Raw genomic sequence first — 10,697 nt, forward strand, 5'->3', positions numbered from 1 at the left:
TGTACTTAATTAACTCTAACCTGAATCCTTTATGCTGTAGAGGTTAAATTCAAGCTTCCTGTTGGAAAATGACTTTCTTCTTCCCAGCAGGAGGCAGTGTGAGATTTTTGCAGAAACCTCTGAACCTTACTTCTCACCTTCTCCTCTGAGGCCTCTGGGCTGAGAATCCACTTTATCAGCCATACAAGGGAGTGCAGGAGGCAAAGGCCATCTTCCTTAGCCTGCTTCTGAGGAGGCTATTAAAAAGACAGCTTTACAGGACGTTTATAGTGTTCTTGATCCTAAAGGGCAGGCCTGCAGGGCCTGGCAGGGGAGAGTGTTTGTGTGTGTTCTGGATGAAGCTGCTGTCTTCAAATCCAGATGGCCCATGATGTCACTGGAAAAAACCCTGAAACGTGCTACGAGAAAGAACGTTTTTATGGCTCCCTGTGTAACGTTCCCATACGCTGGGCTTGAGGTGGGGAGAAAAAGGAACTGACAGACTTTTCTACTCCCCACAGCCCTCCCCATCTGTCACTTTGGGCTGTAGGGAAAGGAAGGGCTGGAGGAAGGAAAGGGATTAGGTAGGAAGAGAGGAAACGCAAAAGGACAAAGGGAGTTGAGAGCTAATCCTCTTTCCTTCATCCGGCCTCTGCATCTTGGCACACGGTACTTACCACATGGGGGTACGGCGATTTGTTTATGGACGTGAGTCCCCTACTGGACTGTTTGAAGTCAGTGTTCCTGCCTTACTTATTTCTTTAACCTAAGAACCTAAGGCAATATCTATTAGACATTAGATGTTCAATAAATGCTAAAAGAAGAGAGTTCTACATTGCAGCCACATTATTAAAGACCAAAGCAGGAAGAATCAAGAAAAAGAAAAGGGGAAAAAAGGTACTGCCTCTTTTATTGTTCTACTGCTCATTTCACATATCGTAACAGACACCTTTGGATAAATTTTCCTTGTTGCTGCTGTGTGAGGTGGAAGTTATTAATCCCACTCCACAGAGGAGAAAGCTGAAACCTAGAGAAGGTAAATACAGTGCCCATGACCAGTCTGCAAGTATAGCCAGCACTGAAGCCCAGGCCTGCTTGACTTTGAAGCAATTCTCACTCGCACGACCTGCCTTTCTCAGGAAACAGCCACTCCACGCTCTTCCCTACCTCACAAACAAAACAGAAAGAAGTAGGCCACATGTGAGAAGCAGTGGGCTGGAATGTGAGTCCTAATTCAGTACTCATTATAAATAGACTCTGCTGTACCACAGTGCAGGGGTGCTTTTAATAACCCTTACAGCTGGATTTCTTATAATTTTCTAGCTATTTCCCCCTGAACTGAAAGTAAGTTCTAAAGAGCCTAAGTTACTCAAGCAGTGGCTTATATAATGAGAAATGATGGCTTACAAGGAGAACCACTCCCTATTTAGGCTAAGGATGACCTAAATCAGCTTTGGTTCTTCAGCTAAAAAAAAAAAAAAAAAAAAAAAAAAAGTACAGGGGAGAGTAAGAAAAGAATAAGAAAGAAATAATTAAGAGTTACTCTGTGAAGGGGTGCCTTGGTGGCTCAGTCGGTTAAGCATCCGACTTTAGCTCAGGTCATGATCTCACGGTTTGTGGGTTCGAGCCCCACGTTGGGCTCTGTGCTGACAGCTCAGAGCCTGCAACCTGCTTGTTTCCCTCTCTCTCTCTAACCCTCCCCAGCTCATGCTCTATCTCTATGTCTGTATCTCTCTCAAAAATAAACATTTAAAAAATAAATTAAAAAAATAAAATCTTAAAAAAAAAAAAAAGAGGGACTCTGTGAAATACTTCATAGTCAAAGAAGGGGAAAACTCCCCTCTCCTGGATTTGAGAGGGGAACCTTGTTTAGGGGTAAGAGTTGGGGCAAGACTGAGGTACATACCTTGCTAATTATAGACACATAAGATTTCAGAACTGAAAATTCTTTTGAATGTTAAGTTTAAACTCTTAAATATCTAAGCCATCTACTTCACTTCATGTCTGAGAAAACCTGGTCCAGAGGGTAGAGACACTTGCCAAACGTTGTAACAGGTTATTAATAGAAGTAGCACAGAACTCAGGAGTAGCATAGAACCCCAGTTGAGAGGTCTACTCCATTAAGAAAACACGTAAGGCTCCAGGTGCTAGCCCTTACTTGAGCCACTCTATTCTGGCAATTATCAAGGAATCTTCAGGGCCACTATGGAGATGGTAGGAAGTATCCCTGTCTATGCTCAGCCAAGAAGCCGGAGTTTCCCTAACATGTGACCAGATAGCATCAAGAAGTGTAGGTATTTTCCTCTCCAGGCATATTAGGGGTATGTTGCTAAGGACTACAAGATATGAAGGAGAGATTTCAATGGGCATTTCCTCACACACTAATGTGCCATGTAGGTATATTTTTCAGGTGATTATATATATAATAAAAAAAAGTTTCTTCACCTGGCATTAGAATTCTTTTTAAAGAAGGAACTCCCCCTATTTGGAAAATTATGCTTGAAACTGAAGGTAAGCTGTTGAGGGTCAATGCATCTTCAAGGTCAAAATGGCACAGAAGGCAATACAATACAGTGCCTTGAATAAAAATAAATTTATTTCTTAAAATAAGGAAGTGAAAGCTAAGAGCAAAAGAGAAAGAAGAAAATAGATGCCATGTGAAGGAAGAACCAAGTAAACACCCTCATTGGGGATTAAACAAAAAGTATACTTGAGAATGCAATATTTTACACAGTGGGTTTTCTTTATTGTGTGTACTACTAACTTTCCTGTGACATCTCCCCCTATCCAAGTTCTTAGGTAACACTTTCTACACTCATACATACTTTGTGTGATTCAAAACTCTTGGCTGTTCGGTTGGCTGGTTGTTGGAGAAACTAATGAAAATGCATATATTGACATGGACAAAACAGGAAGGCAGAAAAAAAAAAAGCCTGCTTCAATCCTGACCATAACATTCATTCCATACTTACTGAACACTCTCACTGTATGAAAAGGAGTAGACAATACTTTCCAACTGATTTTATGAGGCCAATATAACCCTGATATTAAAATATGACAGTCATCACAAAAATTAAAATTATAGACTAAAAGCACTCATGAACATAGATGTACAAATTACTAAAAGAAATGACAAAACCAAACCCAGCAATCTTCTAAAAGAATACACCATGCCAAGTGGGGTTTATCCCAGAACTTAAGGTTGGTTTATCAGTCAGAAACAGATCTATGTATTCATCATATTAGCAGACTAAAAATAAACAAATGAATATCTCAATAGACTTAAAAAGGCACTTGAAAAAATTCAATGTCAATCAGAATAAAAATTCTCAGAAAACTAAGAATACAAGGGTATTTTGGAAACCATGATTAATATCATAATTGATGGGGAAAGGTACCCTTTCCCTTGAAGATAAGGAATAAGGCAAAAAGATCCACGTTTATTACCTTCATTGAACATTGTGCAGGATGTCCTAGTTAGTGCAAGAACGCAAGAAAGAAAAATAAAAGACAGACTTTAGAAAGAGACAATTGAAACTTATTTTTTCACAGAAATTATAATTGTTCATACAAAAATCCCAAGGATTCTACAACACAACTGTGACAATTACTAAGCAAATTTAGCAAGCTTGCAGGACTCACACTGTGATTCTATATAACTGGCAACAACAACTAGTAAGAGAAACTTTAATATTTCCATTTATAATAGCATCCAAAAGCATGAAATAGCAATAACATAACAAAAGATAGAGAATTTTTTTTTACAGAAATCCTCAAAACTTTGCTGAAAGAAAGTGAGATGATCGAATATATTTACTATTTCATGAAGTAAAAGGCTCATAATTATTAAAATGTCAATTCTCCTCAAACTAAAGCTGATTCTAAACATAGATGAAAATACAAAAAGCTAACACAAATCTGAAAAACAGAACAACAAAGCTTAGGATCATACACCAGCTGATTTCGAGAACTTTCGATATAGCTACAGTAATCAACACAGTGGGGCACTAGAATAAGGACAGACATACAGGTCGATAGAGCACAAAAGAAAGTTCAGATACATGCAGATACACAAACACACACACACACACACACACACACACACACACACACACACACCTATACAGACAGACAACTGATTTTTAACAAAGAACCAAGCTAATTCGGTGGGGGGAAATGATGGTGATAGTCTTCAAAAACTGGTGCTGGAATAAATGGATATCCGTATAAAAGAAAAGAAACTCTAATCCCTATTTGCACGCCATACAAAACAATTAACTGGAGACGGGTTTCAGATACAAATGTGAATGCTAAAACCATAAAAGTTTTAAAAGAAAAATGTAAAAATGTATTTATCATTATTGGACAAGCAAAGATTTCTTAAATAGAGCATACCAAGTACTACCACAAAAGAAACAATTATAAATTAGAGTTCATCAACATAAAAATTTCTTCACTTGAAAACCAGTATGGAGAATATGAAAAGACAAGTCACATGGTGGAAGACAATATCAATGATATTGTGACAACAGAGTTTCATCTAGAATATATGGAGAACGCCTGCAAAACATTACCAAGAAGATAAACAATACAATAAAAATGGGTAAAAATCATGAACCAATACTTAACCAAAAAAGACATGCAAATGATCAGTAAACACACATAAAGATTTCAACATTATTGACCATCAGGGAAATATCAACTGAAACCACAGTGAATAAAATTTAAAAGACAGATAATACCAAGTATTGGTGAGAATTTGGAGCAGCAGTTTCATATAGTTTTGGTGAGAATGTAAAATACTACAATCAATTTGGAAAGCAAGTAATTTCTTACAATATACACACAAAGTCTACAATCTGACAACTCCCACAAGATAGCTTTGTCCGAGACAAATAAAAAACTATGTCCATAAAATGATGTATATAAGATATTCATTATTTATATAATAAAAGCTTCTTCATCTGGCATTATAATTCTTTTTAAAGAAGGAACTCCCCCTCTTTGGAAAACTATGCTTGAAACTGAAGGTAAGCTGCTGAGGGCCAATATCATAATTGCCTAAAACTAGAAACAACCCAAATAGCCATCAACTAGTGAGTGGATATCAACTAGTGAGTATGATGAAACAATGAAAAATAAGCTGCTGATACATGCTACGACTTTAATCAATCCACAAAATATTAGGCTGAATACAAAAACAAACAAACAAACACCAAAGAGTTCACAGTGTACAACTGAATTTACATGAAGTTCTAAAATAGGAAAAACTAAGCTATGATGACACAGATTAGATCAGTAGCTATGTCTTGGGCTGGGAATTAAAGAGTACTAACTGCAAAAGGGCATGATAAAAACTTCTGCGATAATAAAAGTGTTCTACATCTTGAAATGGCAATTTGTATTTCTGTATACACTGAGTGTGTACTTTTGTCAAAACTTGTGGAACTGCACACTTACAGTTTTTGTATTTTATTATACATGAATTATATTTTAAAAACAAAAATAGAAACAATATTAAAAAGAATGGTTAGGGAGGAAGAAAATGTACCAACCTATACACACACAAACACATATATATATGACACATATATAAACATATATATATATATATACACACACACACATGCATATATGATATAATATACATATATATGTATGATAGTGTTATATTTAAAAGTATAACAAGCTTTTTATCCCTGACATGAGGAATACTTTGTAAAAGTTATGTAAAAATTAGATAAGAACACAAGAGGAACAAAATTATTGATATAATTAAAAAAGAAAGAATATTAATCCAAGAAGACTAACATCTTACTACTGGAAGCTCCAGAAAATAGTAATAAAAATACTAGGAGATTGGGTTGTGGAGAATTATCAAAGATACAATAATTTTCTCAGTAGTGGATTGCAGCTTCCAAGATAAAACAGCCAATGAATGTCATGCAAAATTAATGAAAAAGATCTACATCAAGGTATAATAACATTGTGACATTTTAAAACACCAGGATAAAGAAGTGATTCTAAGCTCTTCACAGGACACATAAATGAGTCCTGAGGAAAAAATCAACAGGACAGTGTCAGAATTTTCTAAAGCCATGCTAGAAAACAGAAAAATAGACAAATAGCTATAGCATTCTGCATAGAAATAATTCCCACCCTAAGATTGTAAACCAAGACAAACTTGAAATCTAATGTTAAGGTAAAATACATTTTCAGTGTCACAAGTTGTCAAGAATTTTACTGACCATGGCTTTCTTTTTCTGTAAGAAATTAGATGATGTCCTTCAATAAAATAAAGGGGAAAACCAAGAAGGAAAACAAGGAACCCAGGAAACAAGATCCAACACGTGAGAGAAGTGAAGATGATTTTCTAGCAAGTCTGTAGGCAAAATCCTGTCACACCCTAGCGATCCACCAGCACAAGGCAGATGACCCCAAGAGGGAGTTGTCAAAAAAACAAGAATGAAGCAATGCATTTGACCATTCTGACAGGACTGCTACAGCTCTTTTGTGGTTTCTAAGAAGAATTGGGAGATGGTGTACAGAACACAATCCAAAGGGGCTGGGAGGGGAAAGAATGAAGATAATTACTGATTCCAAGAAAAACAAAATATTGTGCAAAAAAAGTAAAAGTAATTGCAGTATATTCTATGGTTTAACTGTAAATAAATTTACACAGTAGTAATAATGTGAATAATTAATGTTCACTTAGTTAAAATAAGATATAATTTGGGAAACAGAATAAAATAAAATAGAATAAAATAAAGTAAAATAAAACAAAATAAAATAAAAAGCATCGAAAATAAGCCTTAGAATAAAATAAAATAAAAAATAAAGGCATGGAAAATAAGCATGTGTGCAATTAGGATGGGAGCAAAGTTAATAGGAAAGAAGAGATAAATCCTAAATGTCATAGTAGAAAGCAAGAGATAGTGTCTAACCTACAAAATCAAGTAACTATATAGGCAATATTTAGCTATATGGAAGTGAGTGCCCAAAGAATTAGCTTAATTAGTTAAGATGGTTGCCTCTAGATGATTAAAATGAGAAAATGGGAGCTTCTCTTTCCCTCCCTTTGTTGAAACTACATAGATATATAATTTTAACAAATATATAATCTAAATTGGAATGAAAAGAAATAAAAAGCTAAGCAGAAAGTATTACATTCAGAAAAATAAAAATTGTACAATAAGGGAAACTGATCATAATAGATGATTTCCCTGTAAAATATATGTAATCATGTTCTTTTTTTTAAGTTACTGCAAGTAACTTTATCTTTTTTGGGGGAGACAGAGACAGAAAGAAAGAGAATGTGCATGCAAGCTGGGGAGAGGGGCAGAGGGAGTGAGAGAGACAGAGTGAGAGACACAGAGAGAATCTTAAGGAGGCTCCATGCTCAACACGGAGCCCAATGCTAGGCTTGATCCCATGACCCGAGCCAAAATCAAGAGTAAGACATTCAACCAACTGAGACACCCAGGTGCCCCTATAATCATAGTCTAAACATAGGTTGTTAATTTATCAAAAAGCCTGATAAAAACCACATTGATTCATGTGAAAAGAGAAAGATTTACTTATCTATTTCACCCATAGGACTACAAGACCGGAATTGTGCTTTCCCAGGATATAGACACATGTTCCAAGGAATATTACAATAATGAGGAAAAGAGAAAAATAAAGGCTCATTACAGAACTATTTAGCAAAAACTATGATAGAGTATCTTAAGAAATCACAATGAAGGCTGGTCTAAATTATTTTGGAAAGTCAGTAAAATCTTCTGGAAAAGACCCGGACCTCATGAGTTCATGTTAATAAAGTCTTAAAAAGAAAGGTGGGAACTACAGACAGAGAATGGCATGTAGAAAGGGGCAGAAATATGGAATGTAGTATGAGATATTTTAGGAACTACCATTAGTTTGTAATAGCTGCTGCAAAATGTGTCTGGTATTTTCACCATAAGCATCCTTTACCACAAGCATCTTCATCACAAACATTTTTGCCACATAATAGCCTATTAGGATATTTTGCCATAAAAAATAAATCACAGAAAAGAAGAGAGGGACTTTCATTAAGGACATAATGAAACATGAAAAATTAATAAAATTAAAAGATTTTATTGTGGAATATAAAATACCTGAATATATTCAAAACATACATTGTACATTCACGTAACTGATTTTATTTTGTGGATTTGTTTGAAAGCATTTGTTTTCAAAGTTTTTCATTCATACTATTTACACATATGTTTTTGCTTGTTGATTTGTCTCCTTCTTTGGCATCACACTTTTTTTTCTCACTAAATGTCTTTTCTTCATTAAGAGAAGTGTCAGTTTCCAAATACGAGAATTGCATATTTGTAACTGAGCTTTATATTGCATTGTGAAAGCTTTCTACACTGTTGTTTGTTCTTGGCGCATTATCACATGTCCACTGATAGCTGTTCTGAAGCTTTATGGGAAATGTGGGTTCAAAACTCTGCACCACTGTACAGGCCATTATGAGGGCTAAGATTTATATAACATATAAAACATCTGTGTGCAGGGTTTTGTATGGACATGAGTTTTCAATTCAATTTGGATAAATACCAAGAAGCATGACTGCCGGATCATATGGTAAGAGTATGTTTAGCTTTGTTAAAATCTGCCAAGTGTGGGTGTGTGTGTGTGTATGTGTGTGCGGGAGGGGTGTAGTTCAAGATGGCAGTATAGGAAGACCCTGCACTCACCTCTTCCCACAGACACACTGAATCTATAGCTATATTTAGAACAATTATGAAAAGGACCTGAGAACTGGCTGAACAGCTGCTACACAACAAAATAAAAAAGCCACAGCAAACCAGGTAAAAGAGACAGATATACAATCTCACCAAAACCCCATTTGCAATGCAGTAACCCACAGGCAGGAAGGGTGTCACAAATACGAAGTGTATCCCTGAAGAACAAGGGGTTTGAGCCCCACATAACTTCCCATCCTTGGAACCTGCACTGAAGATATGAAACCCTAAATTTTCAGGGTTTGAAAAACAATGGGCTTCTCTCCAGGAGATGCAAGAGGCTGTAGAAAACTGAGACTTTGTTCTAAAGGGCCCATATAGAGACTTATTTGCTGTAGGGCCCAATGCAAAAGCAGCAGGTTGAAAAGTGTCTAGACCATACGTGAAAGAGATTCATCAGCTTATCTTAAAGCATCTGCTACAGGGGAAGGAGTCTTCTGGTACTCCCTCTGGGGACAGAAGTACTGGTGGGCACTATTTATACACTCTTCTTCCTTGCTAATGCTGGTCCTGGTGGGAGCCATTTTTGTACTCTCCCCCTACCTTGCTACTGATGCTTGCTTTACCCCTGCACTCTCCCATCGCCCCAGCCCACCAAACCCAATGAGTGAGTGTGCCCTGGCCCAGCACTCCTTTACAAACCAGTTCACCAAACTCAACAGGCATCATGCCCTGGGCTGTCACTCTCCTACAGCCCTGCCCCATCAAAGCCCATAGGAGGGTTTGACCTGGGCCAGCACTTCTCCCTGGTACCCACGGAGGTTTTCCTTACAGGGCCCCATGGACTAAAACAATCAGAGGAACAGTTCTTAGCAGGCTACTACCCCCAGGGTACTACACAGACAGCAGATTGAAACACACTCTCATTCTTTCTGTGACCTTCCTTCAAGACCAGAGAAATAGATGTTTTGCCAAAAACAGAAGAAAACAGAGACAGTCAAGCAAAATGAGGAAATAAACGTGTTCCAAATGAAAGAACAAGATAAAACCACAAGGAAAAAAAAACAATGAAATAGAAATAAATAATTTACCTGATAAAGACTTCAAAGTAACAGTCGTAATGCTCATCAATTCCAGAAGAAAAAGTGAACACAGAAAGAACTGCAACAAAGAGATAGAAAAATATAAGAACATACCAAATAAAAGTTACAGAGCTAAAGAACACAGTAACAAACTGAAAATACAATATAGGGGTTCAACAACAAACTATAAAAAGGAGAAGAAAGGATCAGTAACCCAGAAGACAAGACACTTGAACAACCCAAACAGAGCAGAAATATAAGGGTTTTTTTTTTTTTAAAGAACTTTTAAGAAAATACCTTTAAAGACAAATGATAATGAAAATAAAATCTATGGGATACAGTAGAAGCAGTTCTAAGAGGGAAGTTCATAGCACACAGGCCTGCCTCAAGAAACAAACAAGGGTCACCTGGGTGACTCAGTCGTTTAAGCATCTGACTTCAACTCAGGTCATGATCTCATGGTTCATGAGTTCAAGTCCACATCGGGTGAGCTTGTGCCCTGATTTGGGTGAACACAAGCCCCACATCAGGTGAGCACGAGCCCTCCTTCAGGTGAGCCCTGTTTCTCTTTCTCTCTCTCTCTCCTTCCCTCACTCTCCCTCTCCCTCTCCCTTACCCTCTCCCTCTCCCTCTCTCTCTCCCTTTCCCTCTCCCTCTCCCTTTCTCTCTCTCTGCCCCTTATGGGATTCTCTCTCTCTCCCTCTCTCTGCCCTCACTCACTTGTGCCTTCTCTCTAAAAAACAAACAAATTCTCAAATAAACAGTATAACTTTACACCTAAAGGAACTAGAAAAAGAACAAATAAAGCCCAAAGTTATTATATAAAAATAAAATAATAAATATTAGAGAAAAAAATAAATGAAACAGAAATTAAAAGACAATAGAAAAGGCCAATGAAACCAAGGGCAAGACCTACTTC

This window comes from Lynx canadensis, chromosome C1, assembly GCF_007474595.2.
Source record: "Lynx canadensis isolate LIC74 chromosome C1, mLynCan4.pri.v2, whole genome shotgun sequence".
In the NCBI taxonomy this organism is placed as follows: Eukaryota; Metazoa; Chordata; class Mammalia; order Carnivora; family Felidae; genus Lynx; species Lynx canadensis.